This window comes from Panthera onca, chromosome C1 (genome assembly GCF_046562875.1).
Source record: "Panthera onca isolate mPanOnc1 chromosome C1, mPanOnc1 haplotype 2, whole genome shotgun sequence".
Taxonomy (NCBI): domain Eukaryota; kingdom Metazoa; phylum Chordata; class Mammalia; order Carnivora; family Felidae; genus Panthera; species Panthera onca.
The window spans coordinates 126006372-126025071 of record NC_138346.1 but is presented as its reverse complement, the minus strand read 5'-3'; the positions used below and the strand labels follow the sequence as shown (position 1 = coordinate 126025071).

Sequence of the window (18700 nt, the reverse complement as noted above, 5' to 3'; positions counted from 1 at the left end):
GAGAAAGAATCCCAAGCAGGCTCCATGCTGTCAGCCCAATGTAGGGCTGGATCCCATGAACTGTGAACCTGAGCGGAAACCAAGAGTCAGCCACTTAATTGACTGAGCCACCCCAGTGGCCCTATAGTTAAGAGTCTCTTACGGTTTGCTTCCCTCTCTCTTTTTTTCCTTCTTCTATATTCATCTGTTTGGTTTCTTAAATTCCACATATGAGTGAGATCGTATGATATTTGTCTTTCTCTGACTGACTTATTTCACTTAGCGTTATACTCTCTAGTTCCATCCATGTCATTACAAACGGCAAGATTTCATTCTTTTTGATGGTTGAGTAATATTCCATTGTATGAATACCACATCTTCTTTATCCATTCATCAGTCAACAGACATTTGGGCTCTTTCCATAGTTTGGCTATTGTTGATAATGCTGCTATAAACCCCGAGGTGCATGTACCCCTTTGAATCTGTATTTTTGTATCCTTTGGGTAAATACCTAACAGTGGAATTACTGGGTCATAGGGTAGTGCTATTTTTAACTTTTCGAGGAAACTCCATACTGTTTTCCAGAGTGACTGTCCAGGAAAAGCTCCTCCCTAAAGCGTGATGCAGAATAAGTGAGGGTGGGATTGTGGAAATAGAAAATTGCCATTGGGCAACCATCACAGCGGTGTTTGATTCACACTGGTGTCAGCAGTGGAGGCTCAGGCTGGTGGGAGGAGGTTAGATGAGGATCAGGATATGGGCGTCATACATATTACTGCTAGATTTCAAAGGGGAAAATGGTGACTTTAAGATGGAGAAGTTGGCGACGTGATCAGAGAGTCAACCAGTGTCGAGACAGATGGACGCCAAGTGGTGCAATGCGTTGATGGGAGTGGGGAATCACTTCCGCAGTATTCCTGCCAGGAGAGCCCGATCCGGCTCTGCCGAGAAGAAACATGAGACCGCTTAGGTTGAGCGACATCCGAGAGAATATAAAGCCTGTATTCTTTCAGATGGTCGGGAAGACGGAGGAACTGTGGCAGATACAGAATACTCAAGAGACCCGACAAGCAAATACAGTGCCCGGTTCTTGTTGGCAACCTGGACCAGAGAGGAAAGAGGTGTTGTCTGGACACCTGGTGGCATCTGAATGGAGTTTGTGGATTGGGTGATGATATTGTATCCATCCAGACTTTCTGATTTGCAGGGTTGTATGGTGGTTATGCGGAGAATGTCCTCGATTGGGGGAAATACACACTGGGGTATTTGCGAGCAATACAACGTCATGTCTGCAGTTCAGTTTCAAACGGTTCTGAAAAAGACTTAGTAAGAATGGGTATACATAAACACAGATAAATAAATCATCATACACACACATAAAAGGGGAAAATGCACTGAAATATTAGCAAGGAGGGAATCTGGGTGAAGGGACATGAAACAAGAATTCTTTGCGGTGTGCTTAAAACTTGGCAGTAAGATTGAAATGATCTCAAAACAAATTAGTTTTTCTTAATGCAGGAAAAAAAAGAGTAAACCTAATCGTCATTTTTCCCCAAGGCCATTTCAGCTCCCTGAGACAAGGGCTCTGTCATGTACTCCTGTGGTCTCCCTTGACATGTTGCAAGCCACACAGGGAGTCTTTGATTTGCTGGCAGGCAGGCCACGGCATAAACGCACAGTGCTGCTCCTCACATGTAACATGACTGACCAGTTAGCGATTACACTTGCCTTCACACACCACTGTTGGGTCTACCTTGAGTGCCATCCGGAGCAATCATCTTGAGTGAGGGAAGGAATCGGTGGTGAGTACTGGAGAATCCCATAGATGTTCTGCCTCACTCATAGGCTGGTCTCCCGGCCTTGCAAGCATTTGCTGACCGTCTGTGGTCGGGAACGAGGCTGCCATTCACTTTGATGGTCTAGATAGAATTTTGCTGATTTGGGTCTGATTCCGCGTGCTCTTCCGGATTCGGTGACGTTTAACTTTGGTGTTGTCGGTTTTGATCAACCAGTGTATTCTTTTGGGTTTTCAGTTAACAGAACACACACTTAGAGTTCCAACAGCACCTTCATTATTGAAATTTCTGAATAATAATTTTGTTATACGAGTCTGAAATTCTCTGACTTCTCAGCCCTTTTGTTCCTTTGAAAGAATTGTTTATGCAGCATGAGTGTTTGATGTCTCTTTTCTAAAGAGTATAGCGCTAGGCTCTCTGGAATATTCTGGAACCCAGACTGAGAGTTGGAAGGGGATTTAGAGGTTGTCCAGTGCACAGTGTCCAATCCAGACTGGAGAATGACTTCTATGCCATGGACCCAAGGGCTGCAGCTAAGGAGGAAAGAGTGGGCAGAGAGAGGACCCAAGCCACAGGTGTCTCTCCCCTCAGCAGAAATGACAGCAAACATTTCCCTTGCTCGGCTACAGCCAGAGTCAGAAAGCACTGATCCACCCAATCTCCCAGCCCAAGCAGGAGTTCTACCAAACAGTTGTGAGGAGGCCCCAGCCTCTGCATAAACCCTTCCAGTGACAGGGACCTCAAAATGCTCCTGTTGAAGCTCTCCGATCTAATACTCAACAGAGGTCATGGCATTTGCTCCTTCTCTCCCCTCCTTACCCTGTACCTCACCCTGTCTTCTAATTCTCTGCACACCCACCCGGCAGGGCCAGATCCAGAAGGCACATTTCTGAGGCAGCTCGGTGGGGTGGGAGAGGTGCCCAGCTGCCCCCCAAGGGTTGCTGTGGCTGTCGCTTGCCTATAGTCTCTTTGACAGCTTTGTGCTCCGCGCTATAAATAAATGATTGTGAATGCTTATCTGCTTCCCTCTGTGTGCTTTTCAAGTTATTTTTGGGTGACAGGCCTCTTCTGTGTTAGGTGGGGGCCTGCATTATTGAAGACCACGCGTGCCTTGTCAAAGGGAAATAAGGTCAGCATGCACGTGGGGAGGCTGGGCCGGGCGGACAGTCGATTCGGGCTTGTCTGAGGTTCACAGCACCGTTCATGTCCTCTTGCTGAAGGGTCCCAGGCAGACCACGGGGCCCCCAACACAGTCCAACTGCTCCCCACAGACTACCTTGGGTTCAGGCTCCGCTCGTCACGTTAACTCTGCATCCACAGGCTCTAGTCCCTTAAAACAAGCTACATGGAATTTGCACAGGATCCTGGAAGAGGAGTCGGGATTCTTGGGCAACTATCCAGGCCTGCGGCTTCCTGGTTGGATGGCCTTGGGTGAGTCACTACTTCTCTGTGTCTCAGTATTTTTGTCCATAAAATGACACTGCTGATCACTGCCCTGCCTGCTTAGAGGGCTGGAATGTGGGTTTTCATTTCCCTACTATGGCCAGCTCTGGCTGCTGAGGTCCCAGAAACATGGCCAGGGCTCAGAACATTCCTCAGCTCCCCTCCCTGGGAGGCCCTTGGAGGCCAGCAGCCAGGGCCTCAGGGACTTTTCTAGCGTGGCAAACCAAGCTGTATTCTTTTGACCTCAAGCGTCCATGCAAGAAACTCAAAAAGAGAAACCCCGCTTTACTAGGGCTTCACTTAGATCCAAACTCAGAGGAGGCGTCAGACGGAGCTGTCCTCCTCCAGCCCGTCCCCCTCCTCCCTCTGGAGCCTCTCAGCGCCCTCGGCCCTCTGACCACCGACTTTCCTCAGAGCTCGCCTTCTGTTCCGGAGGAAACCTCCTCAGCCCCTTCCTCTTTCTCACTGTCCTGTGCCACCACCCCCAGGCCTGCCCCTCCAAACATCAGCGCATCTGTCCCTCAAATCCCTGTACCCCTTCCTCCGCATTTCCAGGCCTCCAGCACCTGTGGTCGGACCTTAAACCTTTAAGGTCGGACCTTAAACCTTTACACTATTGGGTCTGAAGACCATCTGCATCTATTGTGGTTTTCTGAGTCTTAATGAGAAGGAATCGATTCACCAACGGGAGGGGTTTTTGTAAAGCGCAGCACCAAGGTGTCTGAATACTTCAGGAAAATGCCCGTTGCCTTAGGAATCCTTCCTCCTTATTTTCAGGAATTTCTTCTACCTGTGTCTGTCCCTGCCGGGTCACGCTCCTCACGGGACTTGTTGGGCTCTGGCTCCAGGCCTTCTAAGCCTGAACACTTGACTGTCTTCAGGATCCCTACTTCTGCGGCTCCCACAGGACGGTCTCTGGATTCCCCTGGCAGGACTCCCTGTTCCCAGCCAGCCGTGGCTCCTTCGTCACTCAGTCGCCAGCCACTGCCCCACCTTCCCTGCCCCTCTGCCCCCCATTGCTCCAGCCCAGTTCATTATCTGGACCTTTTCTGCTTTTCACCCTCCACTGATTTGCAGCAGGTTCCAATTAATAATTTTAAACGGTCACCAATTTTCCCTGAGCCTCAGGCAATAATGGAGATTTAGGTCTAAATTAAAATTTGCTAATTTAGAAACATTTGCCCACTAATCGCTGCTGAAGCTCTACGACTTGGCAGGCTTGTAACTCACCGCTGTCCCTTTCCTGGTCTGATCTCTCTGTCTCTGGAGGGGTTAACTCAGTGCTTCTCAATCCAGGTGATTTTGCCTCCAGGGGATGTTAGACAATGACTGGACACACTTTGGGTTGTTACTACTTGGGGAGGGGAAATGCTACTGGCCTTAGTGGGTAGAGGCCTGGGATACAGCTAAACATCCCACAATGCACAGGAAAAGTCCCCACAACAGAGAATTCTCTGGCTCAAAATGTCAATTATGCTGAGGCTGAGAAACCCGAATATAGAACGTTCCTGGGCTTCTCCCCCAGAAACCTTTCCTTGCACAGCCCTGCATTCTCTAGAGCTGGACTCGAAGGTTTTGTTTCTAGATATCTAGAAACTTACAAGTGCAAAATTATCTTCTTAGTTGTTCTAGGTCTGTTTTCTTTGTTTATTTTAATGGATCCAATACTCAAACTCAGAAGATTTTGCCAGGAAATCTGTATTCACAGCTTGTGCTGGAAGATGGGAGATCTTTTCACACTGGTCTCCAGTTCCCAGGTGGCAACATCCAGTGGGAGGTAGCAGCTCCCCATAGCCTTGTACGTGGGTCATTACCTACCTGGTCACCAGTCTCCGCCATTCCCTGTTGCTGTTTGACCTTGAGTATCAGTTGCCACTTATTACCATGCTTGTTCTGCTGTTTTCTCATAGCAGAGAAACACATGTGTTCCAATCCTGAACCAAAAGTGCGAAAATCGCAGGTAGACTGGGTTGTACCCACATCCGTCTTCTCATTTTTATCGTCTACTTTGTTTCTGGGCATTTGGCTGTGCACTTCTTGCTCCAGATGGCTCCTGCTGAGCATGGGAGTGACCCTTGACTCCTGTAGAGTCCCTCCCAGGCCCAGCCCTGCAGATTCACAAGAGGCCAGCAGGGTGAGTGGAAGGTAATTCTCGTGTTCCTTTTAAGCTTCCTGCTGGGAGGTGGGGCTCCTGTAGATTGGGGTTCCCAGTGGATCCACATCAAACACTCCCCATGGAGCTCTAGAGAGAGCTGCAGAGCAGGCCTCGGTCACTCAGCCCGAGGGAGCCCTATCCCCACCCCATTTCCTAACACAGCGTTGGTGAATTGGTCCACGAGCTAAGGCAGGCTTGCTGCCTGCTTTGTCAATAAAGTTTTATTGGTGGATAGTCATTGCCATTCACTCACCTATTGTCTGTAGCTGCTTTCCCCCTACACTGGCAGAACTGAGTAGTTTTGGCAGAGACTGTATGGCTCACAAAGCCTAACATAATTTACCACCTGTTTCTTCACAGAAAAAGTTTGCAGACCCCTGTCCTGACATAGAAGTTCCTGTCATTATATACACTTTGCAGTTTACAAAGCACTTCTTTTTTTTTTTATAATGTAATTGTATTACTTATTTTTTAAATTTACATCCAAGTTAGTTGACATATAGGGTAATAATGATTTCAGGAATCGAATTTAGTGATTCATCACTTACATACAACACCCAATGCTCATCCCAACAAGCATCCTCCTTAATGCCCCTTGCCCGCTTAGCCCATCCCCCACCCAACACCCTGCCAGCAACCCTCAGTTTGTTCTCTGTATTTAAGAGTCTCTTATGGTTTGTCTCCCTCTCTGTTTTTACCTTATTTTTGACAAAACACTTCTTTTGATCCTCCTAACAACTTCATGTTGTGGTCAGGGAAAAGATTATAGAAAGTGTCAACAAACATTTTTGAGCAGCTGGGGGGTGCCAGGTGCTGAGCTCCCGTCTTTCACATGCATTTGCTCACGGCAGCCTTGGGAAGTAATGACTTTAACTTTACAGAAGCTCAGAGAGGTTAAGTGACGGGCCCACATTCACCCTCGAGTCCACCTGGCTCCCTGCCAGGCCTCTCTGCTCTCCAGCTTGCTCTGATGCAGCAGTCTCGACCCTTGGCTGCATGTGGTGGAGGTCTATCACCATGGCACAGCTGTGGAACCCCTCTGCCCACACCCCCGGCACAATCGCTAGAGTTATAGCCTCTCCTCCCCCAGGCCTTGCACTGGTGAGTCACTAGGAGTAGAGGAGTGTTGAATTAAGGGTCAGTCCACCCTACTTCGTTCTTGCCCCCTCTTCCCAAATTGCCCAAGGATGGATGCCCCATGAACTGCTGGGCAAATTCTTCCCCGGGTACCTGACAGCCTCCATCCTTGACCAGCATTGCCAGGGGGAAACAGAGGCTGTGAATGCCCAGCCTAGCTCATCCTGACCCTGACCCCTGGAGATGCCAGGATGAAAGGGCCAGGGACATGGGGAGAGATTAGAAAGGAAGACAAAGGGAGGGGGTCTGAATTGAGAAGAGCACGGCCCGATGGCCGCAATGGGGACAAGGGCCAAGGAATCAGGGCAAACAGAAAGCAACTGTGTGTTTCACTGCAAACGGCCTGCCGGCCTGTGAAGGGTAATAGATGGGAAGTTCCAAGGGGCTGTAATCCAGTCCGATAGAACAGGCCACACAGAACCCACACACCTCTGTGGAGTAATTTATGCCACATTAACTCTGTGCACTTGGGCCTCCATGTGCAACCATGTGTGTCTTGACATCCGTGTTTTGTGTGAGCAAACAGGGCTAGCCAAACCCACGGGACCGCTGGATGGTTTCACGCATGGGAAATGATGGGAGGTGCCGGGAAGAAGTGCTGACCCCAAAACATCTGGGCCTGCCATGAAGCCTGATGTCCTCCCATTTTAGATTCCTATCCTGCTCTGGTACAGTAACCGGCACCCGACAGATGCTCCGTAAACATTAACTTGAACCCGTCCTTTCAACTGGGTGAGATATCTTGTGTACATATCTGCGTATATACATATCTACATACATACATATGTATGCAGAGATTCTATTAAATGTAAAGTCCAGTACAAATGTTACCTATGTTTTCCATTATCGTTATCCATGTATTCAATACAAATTGAGTGCCCACTGCATTAATTGCTTTCCTTTTTTAACTCGCAGAAGAGGTTGGTGTGAGAGAACAGTAAACAAGCCGGCTGTACGTGCAACAGCCTCGGCCGTGTGGCTGTCAGAGAGGAGGCGAGGTAGGTGGGGCTGTGGAAGGAGCCAGGCTGGCAGCTTGGACTTGACCTCACAGGCATTCAGTAGGGGCCGTGGCCCCTTAAGCACAAGGACAAAGTGGGGGGTTGGCAGTCGGCCTGGCATTGGCATCAGGGAGTCCTCAGGTGGGGGATCTAGTTGGGAGGCAGGTGCCGCTGGTCATGATCACAGTCATTACCTAAACACCCCGCCACTCTGGAGCACTGGCGGCATAGCACGGAGATCTCCTTATCTCACGGAATCCTCCCAGCAACCTGAGAGATTTATATGCCCCCCTTTTCCAGTAACAAAACCGAGGCTCAGAACTATGGGGTTGCAGAGGTGCTATGATATGACAACAGGCCTGGAGGGCAGGGATACCTAGCAGGACTCCACAGCAAGGTTTGAAGCAGACCAGGTGGACGGTGGCTGCCTGAGGCTGTGCAGCTCAAGGGCCCAGAAAATGAGAATATAGTGGGGCTTGTCCGCAAGCTTCGGGCCTCAGGGGCCCCTACCGGAGGACAGACGGGGCCAGTTGCCTTCCCCTAGCAGGAGGAGGCCAACTCCCAGAGTGCACAATGGCTTCCACTGTTGAGTCAGGGCATCCGAGGGGCCCCCGTGTCCAGTGAGGTTGTGATTCAGCAAGAAAGCAAGTCACTTCCTTCCTTGCCGACTGGTAGCAAGGCCATGGGCTGCTCTTCAGCCTGAGGTTCCCCTTGAAGACTGTGTAAGCCCACTCCTATCCTCCTTTCCCGCAACAAATTTCTTGCCACAGACTTTTTATACCATGATGATGAAGGCCAGGTGTGGTGAAAAGACACCTCTGTGCTTCCGGAGAAAGTTCTCTCCCAGCTCATTCTCTCTCTGGCAACATGCCAGCCTTTTACTCACTGGGCCTGGGAAACCAAACATGATATAAAACAAAATAAAATGACACAGCTTCATTATCTGCCGGAGAAAGATGATTAAGCCGGTCTACTTTGTGTCCTGATGGGCTATCTCTGCACTGTGTGTCCAATGTTGCTTTCCTTCTGGATTAGGACGACAGTATGAACTGTCTGTGGGTTAATTGGTTTCTTGGAAAGTTTATTCATTTCTTCCTCTCCCCCTCTGAAGGCATAGAACATTTCACAGAGTCAAAATGCTCAGCTTCTATTTTATGTGTCCAGAACATAACATGCATCAACCAGACATCCTGTCACAGCCAGTGAGCAGTGAGGTGGGATGCCTTCCCCTCCTTCCAGAGCCTTGTTGCCAACACTGTCAGTAGGGCCCCCAACGGGCCGGGTGTGGACGAGCCCCCCTCGGTGGGTCTGCTCCATGGCTTTCCCTTGGCTCCTGGGAGAAGCTGGACAGAGTTAACAGTGAGCTTGTCCTCGCCTTTCCTATCCATATTCCATCCATATCCAACAGTGTCTTAGGGTTTGACAAGACACCACACCCAGGAAGCCACCCTGGATTACCTGCACAATCATTATGATTACAGAGTCGGTGCAAACCCCCTTCTTCTGTCACCGTGCTAACGATAGGCTTCTGACACCTGATGACTAAAGTCCAGGGCTAGAGAGGAACATGCCTTTTGCTTTCTAAGATCAGAGGTGCTTATATATGTCTCGTTTCTTCTTGGTTTGTTTGCTTGACTATTAAGGTTATTCTTTTCGATTGCTTTTGAGCCATTTGACAGGTGTGTTTTTCTGGCCCCCAACTGTATTGCCAATGCCTCTGAGGCAGAAACCACACCTAATTATCTGCAGTTTCCAAGACCCCATAATATTCTCAGCACTCGCTGGAGTGGCAGATGATTCTAGGAAGCTGGGCGGTGTCAGGTGGGGTGCCAGGCCATGGTTCCAGAGCAGGCTGCTGGGGGCAAATGCGGACCAGGCAGCTCATTTCACCCCCTCATTGCCTCCCTTTGCACATCTGTAAAATGGAGATCATAATGCCAACCTCGTTGGGTCCTTATGAGGATTAAGTACCTGGTAGAGGGACTGGTGCGTGGTAAACACTGAACACATGCCTACGGGGCTCTTGAGATCCTGTAAACACATAGCACCATGCTCCCTTATGCTGGGCCTCTTGCTTCCTTTCTGGATACCCCACATCTGGCTTGGCCAGTGAGGGACAAGGCTGGAGAGGACACACAACAGGCCAAACAGGGTTCCCACCACGGTTTGTACCTTTTGTATCCCTTCCCAGCACCGAGAGGGAACCTCACTCACAGACCTGGAATAAGGCCTGGAGAGATCTAGGACCTCTGATTTGTTCCCAGACTCCCAGCTAAGGCTGGAAAGTCCCCACCCAATGGCTGGTGTTTATATTTCTATTCTTCCCTCCCCTGGGTGCTCCTGAAACGGATCTGTTGTTCTCCCCAAAGCCCACCCCTGCCAGGGCCCCCGAAAGCTTCATCAACTGAAAAGAAAAGAACCATGACTCAGCAATGGGGGCCCTGGAACCTGATTGAAATCCCTGACAGATATTTATTGCAAAAACATCTCTCTTTATATAACAATTTAATCAGGCCGAGGTGTGGTAAGCAGGGAGGCACCCATTAAGCCCGGCTGTTAAGGCAGCCAAATCGTCTCCTGCTGATGGATGTGGCATAGGCATGGCTGGTCGTTAGAAATTAAAGCGGAACCGAAATCCATTTGCTGCCTGGTGGCGTGGAGCACTGTTGTTACAGCTTAACACAAGCCATCTCTTGTGCGCTGTGAGGCCGACACACGGAAAGCCGCCTCCTGCCCCTACGCCAGCTGTAATTCAGAGAGAGCGTCACTTTCATGTGCTTTCTCCACGGCCACGGACAATTGACCTCAGGGACACTTGATTTTCCTGGAGCCACAGGTTGGAAGAGGCAGGAAGAAGTGGAGAGAGAGGGAGCAGGTGAGGAAGACAGAGACAAGCCTCTTCTGGGGATGAAAGAAAAGACTGTGCCTTTGAAAAGGAAGGCAAGCTCTTCCCACCCCCTGTGCTTGGAATAACTTTCCACTCAATACTGCACAGTGGTCTCCTCTCTTCCATCAAAGCCACCCTAATACTCCTCCTCTGTGTGTTTTTTATGTCATTGTTGTCCTAATGGCAAGGTGATGCCGGCAGAAGGAGAGGGACATGGCTCCGTCGGACCTCGGGAGCAGGCATAGTTCCAGGACTCGGTGGTGTGTGCATCCTGGGTCGGGAACCGGCTCATCCAGCTCGAGGGTAGCGCCTTGGTCTATCCTGATGGATGCCTGTGCCTGGTATAAATGCAGGTGTTCTGGGACTCAGGCTTCACTGTATCCTGAGCACATTCCCTGCCTCGAGAAAATCCAGCGGGTGGCTTATTTTTGTCTTTGTGTCACTAGTCACTGGCATAATGTCGAGCGCTTAGTTGGTGACTACCAAAGCTTTATTTTGTGGCTGAAAGGATGAACAAATGAATCAAGCAGAATTTTCAGGATCCCTCTTGGGTCCTCCCAAATGCTCAGAGCCTCTAATACACTTAAAATACAATTTGACTGAATTTGCCTGTCTCTCCCCCTCAACACAATCAGATTTATATGTAACTTTATAGAGCAGCCCTATTTCATAAAGGAGGGATAGGCTTTTGCACTTAAGTTCTTGATGGAATCTCAACATTTAGAAGCATAGACAGTATGTCGCCCATCTGTATGTACAGGTTCTGCAGTAGACAGAGGGAGTGCATGATCCCTCTAGTCCTAAGTGCAGGGGTGCTAACTGGAGGGCAGACTTTTACAGCAATGACCCGATGCCTGGCTTTATCCCTGAGCTGCGGCACGGGGCCAAGAAGCCTCTAGGAGCAAAAGCGAAAACAGAAAGAGAAGGCTGTCAGCACCTCTCTCCCTGCTGGAGAATCAAACGTCCATCCTAAGAGTCTCTTAGGCTAGGATCCACTCATTAAACCAGACGCAACTCTATCATTTGCAAGCAATTCATTAGTCTAAACGGGTCTGAATGTCATCCCCATCTAAGGATTCGTCAGACAATTAATTAGAGCACAAAGCTAGAAGGAAAAAAAAAATCCAGTTCACAAGACCAAGTAACAGTCTCATTCGTGATAGTCAACTTTCCTCTAGGTTTCTGAAATGCAGAAGGGGGGTCAATGGTAGTAGGTGCCAATCCGGAGATGTATTGGAGGAGATTTTGCGATGTGCTGGGTTTTGGTTTGCCCACCTGACTGCTTCTCTGCTGTGAGCTGCTCCAAAAGATTCATGGTGCTGAGCCTTGAGTGGTGACTTTGGCTCCCAAGGATCTGAGAGCTGCATGTTGGAGAAAAACAGACATCAAGCACCACGGCACCAAGAAGAGGCTGGCCCTTGCATACTAGACCCAGGTGGTGAGCAGGGGCAGCCTGGGGCACTTCGAGCCGGAGGATTAGGGGACTCAGGAGGAGATGGCTTTGAGCCAGGTCTCATACTTCTGCAGGCTGCTCCACACCACACAGGAGCCAGAGGGACGGTGGCTGGGGCTGCCAGCTCTGTGTCCAGAGTCAAACCCCCAAGATCATCTCTGCCTTCCTTCCTGGAAGAGCTTGCCCCACACCAAAAGACTCAGCCTTTTGGTTCTCTCTGAAAGGACCACAGCAGGAGGCCCCTGAGGGACTCACAACCGGGAGCATGGAATTATTCTCAGACAATGCGTGATCAACTTACATTTATGATAGGTTGCACACACACACACTCATTGAACTATTTTACTTCCTATCATACTTCATATCACATCTTAAGGTAATGTAGGCCAAAATATGTTTGGTTGTGTTTTTCTCTGGGCTTTTAGAGAGTTGTGTGCCGTAGGGATTTCTAAACTGGTGTAATGTCATTTATCAAAGGCAGGTGAGGTCGGGACATGCTGGAGAAACATCCTTCTACTTTGTCTGGTTTTTTTGCTGAGGACCCCCCCCCCCCCCCCCCCGCCCACCGCAAAGACTGTAGAAGATGTCACCTCCTAGCTTACCTGGTCAGCCTTCACCAGCCCAGTACTGGAGAGTGAGGCCAAAGTACATTTAAAGATGGGTGTGTTTAGACATAGCATTAACAGGGTGTTGCTGGCAAAGGGACATAGGGGAGGGGGTGTTAGTCTGCATCCCCCAAGATTAAAGGCAAGGATTTTGTTAGGGAAAATGTCCACGTGAAAGAAAGTGGTGATGGGGGTGAGTTGGGGAGGCAGGGATTGCTGTCAGATGGTGATGCAAATATGACTCCAGTGAGGGAGAAGGAGGCTGGGGACGGGGGAGTGGACTGCCAAATGGTCTGGATGGTTTGGCAAAGCCACAGGGGAGTCCTTGAGCCAAAGCTGGCCGAAAGAGGAGTCACCTGTCCCCCAGGAACAGGTCTGCCTCACTGTCTCTGCTGGGCTCAGCCACTGGATGGGGACAACCCAGGGGGGGGGGGGGGGACATGCCTGGATGCAAAGATGGTTGTAGATTTCAGAGGGCAGTGGCTGGGACCCCGTCAGCCATGCTCCCTGGGGCAGGAGCCTGGGAGGCATGTTCTCAGGGCTTCCGTGAGGCTGGAAATATGCCTGAAGGAGAGGAGACAGAACCCCCAGTAACCCCCTTTCAAGGGGTAGGAAGTCGGCCCTCTGTCCCCTCTTGCTCCCAAATGCCCTTCCAGCATACAGCTTTCAGAGCCCACACTAGTGTTTACTTAACCTTAGGATGGTTTGCTCCATTCAATGAAAGTGCCCTTGGGAGGGGTAGCAGATTAAACCTTTCCAGTTAGTCCTCAAGATTAAATAATCATCTAGATTACTTTCTGATCCCATGAAAGAAAAGAACATAGAAATCTGGGCACGGGAACCAGAAGGGAGAGGTGGGGGCACAGTGTTCCACTTCACGTGCCCCCACCCTGGCAGACCTCCTGGAGGAAGAAGGAGAGATAACAGAGCGGCTGGCTGTTTCCTTCCTTTTCTGAGAGCCCGCAGTCCCTCGGCCCCCACTGCCGGTCAGGTCTGCAAGAAAAGGGAGACTCAGACAGCAGATGCATCGATGAAGCCCAGGAGGCTCCGAGCCCCGAGGAAGGAAAGCAAGGCGGCATAGATTGAGCATCTATTCTGCACCACGTTCTCCATATGTGTTTATTCATGTGACATTCAGGGCTAGCCTGTATGGTGCTATTAATATCTGGTTTCTAATAGGCAACCGAAGCTCAAAGAGGTTTGCTCAAGCCCAAACGTGGCAGAACCAGGGTGCAAATGCAGTTCAGTGCAAATACCACATTAGACAGGCAGGGCTCTAGAGGTTGAGGAACCCAGGCCTGCTCTGATGGACGGGTGGGGTGGCTGGTGGGCGGAGCTGGAGAGCTCACATGAAGGCAGGAGGTGGGTGAGTCGTGTTTGGCGGTGGGAGGCTGCTGCTTGGGAGCCTCGTCTCCTATGTCGTGAAGCTGGCAGGTGGGATGTGGGAGACCCCCGCTTTCACGGTGTGTTACCTCCAAGCTAAGCTGATGCTTGCCGGTTGGAAGAAGGAGAGTCCTAACAAGCCCCTTGGAACATTCACACTTTAGGACCTAAATACCTTTAGTGGTTTCCCAGTGCTCTTAGCATGAAATTAACATTTTCAGCCTGGCCAGCATGGCTTCCCGAGTCTGCTCCCTTCTTACTGCTCTTGTATCCTCTCTCAGGACCCTCTGCCTCCCTCCCTGTGCTCCCCTCACATCGTCTTCTTGGCTTCTCCACGCGCCACTCCAGCACCTGCTGTTTCCACACGAGACTGTAAGTTGCGTGCAAACGGAGACTGAATAGCAATTGTTGTTGGGTGCCTAAAAAATGCTGCACCCTTAATAGGTGCTCAGTACATACTCACTGAATAAATGGAAAGTGAGATGTGGTAAGGGATGAAGTAGGCACTTCCAGTGAGGGTCAGACACTCCCCTCTCAACTTTCACCTCCAGCAGTGCAAACAATATAAAAAGCCGGATGTGTTATATAACACCTGTCTATGTGAATGGCTGAACTAGTAGGAAAGTAAGAATTCTTCACAGGCCAAAAGCAGTGGGAAAGTCAACATCCTAGGAGGTAAGCAAGAGCCTAAGCCAGAATATCTGCCACACCCTGGAGACTTGCAGCTTCTGTCTTGGGGGCTGCTGAAGCATTCAAGAATCAAGAGATACAGCCCAGGGCTCACCCATGATGGGCAATCTAAAGGAAGACGGCATGAAAGTCAGACCACAGAGGGCTGGATCCTCAGCGAGAGAATGAGCAAAAGACCATTTTGCGGTCTTCCTCCTCCAAACCCATAACTCCAGTCTAACTATGAGAAAAACATCAAACAAATCCCAGTTGAGGAACATCCTACAAAATACCTGATCAGTACTCTTCAAAATAGTTAAGGTCATCAAAAAGGAAAGTCTAAGAAACTGTCACAGCCAAGAGGAGCCTAAGGACACAGGATGACTAAACATAATACAATATTCTGGATGGGAACCCGGGACAGAAAGGGGAAATTAGGTAAAAACTGAAGACAAATGAATAAAGAATGGACTTTAGTTAATAATAATCTATCAATATTGACTCATCAATTTTGACAAATGTACCCACCATACAAATATAAGATGTTAATGGGGGCAACTCGGTACAGGGTACATGAAAACTCTCTGTATTATTTTTGAAACTTTTCTGTAAATATAAAACTACTCTAAAATTTAAAAAAAAATTTTAAATAAAATAAACCCAATATACATAAGGGAAAAGCAAGGAAACTTGTAACTCTTCACTTGATTTTGGGAGGAGAGAGAGAAAGACTGTCTCCTGAGATTCATAGCCATTTATTTAAATTTGTAGTCTAATACCATACTGTCTTGTTGATTACAGCTTTGTAGTAGAGGCTAGAGTCTGGGATTGAGATACCTCTGGCTTTGGTTTTCTTTTTCAACATTACTTTGGCTATTCAGGGTCTTTTGTGGCTCCATACGAATTTTAGGATTGTTTGTTCTAGCTTTGAGAAGAATGCTGGTGCAATTTTGATTGAGATTGCATTGAATGTATAGATGGCTTTGGGTAGTATTGACATTTTAACAATATTTATTCTTCCAATCCATGAGAATGGAATGTTTTTCCATTTCTTTGTGTCTTCTTCAATTTCCTTCATAAGTCTTCTATAGTTTTCAACATACAGATTTTTTACATCTTTGGTTAGGATTATTCCTAGGTATTTTATGGTTCTTGGTGCAATTGTAAGTGGAATCTATTTCTACAAAGCTGTAATTATCAAGACAGTATGGTATTGGCACAAAAACAGACATATAGACCAATGGAATAGAATAGAGAACCCAGAATTGGACCCCCAAATGTATGGCCAGCTAATCTTTGACAAAGCAGGAAAGAGTATCCAATGGAAAAAAGTTTCTTTAGCGAATGGTGCTGGGAGAACTGGACAGCAACATGAAAGGATGAAACTAGTACACAAAAATAAACTCAAAATGGATGAAAGACCTAAATGTGAGACGGGAAACCATCAAAACCCTACAGGAGAAAACAGGCAACAACCTCTTTGACTTCAGCCGCAGCAATTTCTTGCTTGACACATCTCCAAAGGCAAGGGGATTAAAAGCAAAAATGAACTATTGGGACCTCATCAAGATAAAAATCTTCTGGGGGCGCCTGGGTGGCTCAGTTGGTTGAGCATCCGACTTTGGCTCAGGTCATGTTCTCATGGTCCGTGAGTTCGAGCCCTATGTCAGGCTCTGTGCTGACAGCTCAGAGCCTGGAGCCTGCTTCAGATTCTGTGTCTCCCTCTCTCTCTGTCCCTCCCCCACTCATGCTCTGTCTCTCTCTGTCTCAGAAATAAATAAACATTTTAAAAAATTTTTTAAAAAGATAAAGATGTTCTGCACTGCAACAGAAACAATCAACAAAACAAAACTAAAAGGCAACTGATGGGATGGAAAAAGATATTTGCAAATGACATATTGAATAAAGGGTTAGTATCCAAAATCTATAAACAACTTACAACCTCAACACCTGAAAAATAAATAATCCAGTGAATAAATGGACAGAAGACATGAATAGACACTTTTCCAAAGAAGACATCCAGATGGCCAACGGACACAGGAAAAGATGCTCAACGTCACTCATCATCAGGGAAGTAAAAATCAAAACCACATTGAGACACCACTTCACACCAGTCAGAGTGGATAAAATTAACAACTCAGGAAACAACAGATGCTGGTGAGGATGTGGAGAAACGGGAACCCTTCTTGCACTGCTGGTGGGAATGCAAACTGGTGCAGATGCTCTAGAAAATAGAGTGGAGGTTCCTCAAAAAGTTAAAAATAGAACTACCCTATGAACCAGCAATAGCACTACTGGGAATTGATCCAAAGGATACAGGAATGCTGATTCATAGGGGCACAAGTACCCCAATATTTATAGCAGCACTTTCAACAACAGTCAGTTATGGAAAGAGCCTAAATGTCCATCAACTGACAAATGGATGAAGAAGATGTGGTTTATGTATACAATGGAATACTACTTGGCAATGAGAAAGAATGAAATCCTGCCATTTGCAGTAAGGTAGATGGAACTGGAGGGTATTATGCTAAGTGAAGTAAGTCAGTCAGTGAAAGACAGATATCACATGTTTTCACTTATATGTGGAACTTGAGAAACTTAACAGAAGACCATCAGGGAAAGGAAGGGAAAAAAAATAGTTACAAACACAGAGGGAAGGAGACAAACCATAAGAGACTCTTAAGTACAGAGAACAAACTGAGGGTTGATGAGGGGGGTGGGAGAGAGGGGAAAATGGGTGATGGGCATTGAGGAGGGCACTTGTTGGGATGAGCACTGGATGTTGTATGTATGTGATGAATCACAGGAATCTACCCCCAAAACCAAGAGCACACTGTATACACTGTATGTTAGCCAATTTGACAATAAATTATATTTAAATAAATAAATAAATAAGTATCTGTAGTCCAAATTTCCAGGCAGAAAATTCAATTTCAAATGTCATTGGGTTGGTATAGCTCCCCAGTGCCTGGTAGATAACAACAAAAATTTTCTCTGGAAGAATGCAATTTCACCTGAAACCTCAGAATTTCTCCAGATAGGGAACATGAAGTTATCATCAAAAATTATAAAACACATATGGAAACAAAGCACTATGAGCAAAATCCAGCAGAAGTAACAGATAGTGGAATCAGAACCCCAAATACTTCAGACATTAGCATTACTGGACATGGGATATAAAATAAGTGTGTTTAATGTGTTACATATGTTTAATATATTCTAAAAAGCTCAAAAATAATGAGCAAAAAATAAAAGACTATAACAAATGACCAAGCATGTTTGAAAAGAAAACAAATAGAACTTCAACAAAAAATACAATTTAAGCTAAAAACTCAATGGACAGCTAAATAATAGATTCAACACAGATGCAGGAGGAATTGGCAAACTGAAAGATATGGATACGGCCAAAGATACAGATTGATTTCAAACGTTGTTAAAGATAGATTTAGAATGTAGTCTTGAGAAACCAAGAGACAAACAGTAAGAAATAAAGGTGGAGACATGAAAGTCAGGGTAAGAGATTGTAAATTTACCTAATTGACTGGAATAAAAAAACAGGGACGAGGCAAGGGTGAAAGAGTTAATGGCTATGGGTTTTTCTAGAATTGTTAAAGGACACCAAACCTCAGTTCCAGGAGTTGCAACAAATGCCAAGCAGAATGTATAAAATGAAATCCTCACTTACGCAAAGTAGTGTGAATCTGCAAAGCACCAAAGACAGACAGACCAAGAGAGAGAGAGAGAGAGACAGAGAGACAGAGAGACAGAGAGAGAGAGCACCAAATCAGAAATAGGAAAACCAATCCGTGAAGACAGATAGGCTAACAGCACTTACCTTTGGAGACGTGGGTAATGATCAAGGAAGCCTTCTAGAGTGCTTCTAAGGTTTCATTTTCACTTTAAACATCCGAGTGATAATTACATGAGTGTATCACTTTGTAAAAATTCAGCAGGCTGTACATTTATGATTCATGCACTCTAAAGTAAAAAATATGCTATCCTTTAATTTTTAAAACTCACATTTAAAGGAATGGTACTTAGACTAGGAGCTGGCTTTTCAACAGCAACAGCAACAGCCAGAAAATAGCTGAATAAAATATCGTCAATGTCCCAAGAGAATAACTTGAATTCCATCCCCAGTGAAACCATCTTCTGAAAATGAGGGTGAAATAGCCACATTTTCGGATAAATGACC

The 18700-nt window shown here is 47.3% G+C and overlaps 1 long non-coding RNA gene across 1 annotated transcript; it reads left to right on the top strand.

Annotated features, from left to right (window-relative positions):
- Window positions 1–953: 953 nt before the first annotated feature.
- LOC132677149 (uncharacterized) lies at window positions 954–17362 on the top strand. Its single transcript, XR_013557429.2, has 3 exons — window positions 954–7242; window positions 7426–7508; window positions 14118–17362. It is a non-coding gene; the product is annotated as an uncharacterized LOC132677149 (long non-coding RNA).
- The last annotated feature ends 1338 nt before the right edge of the window (window positions 17363–18700 follow it).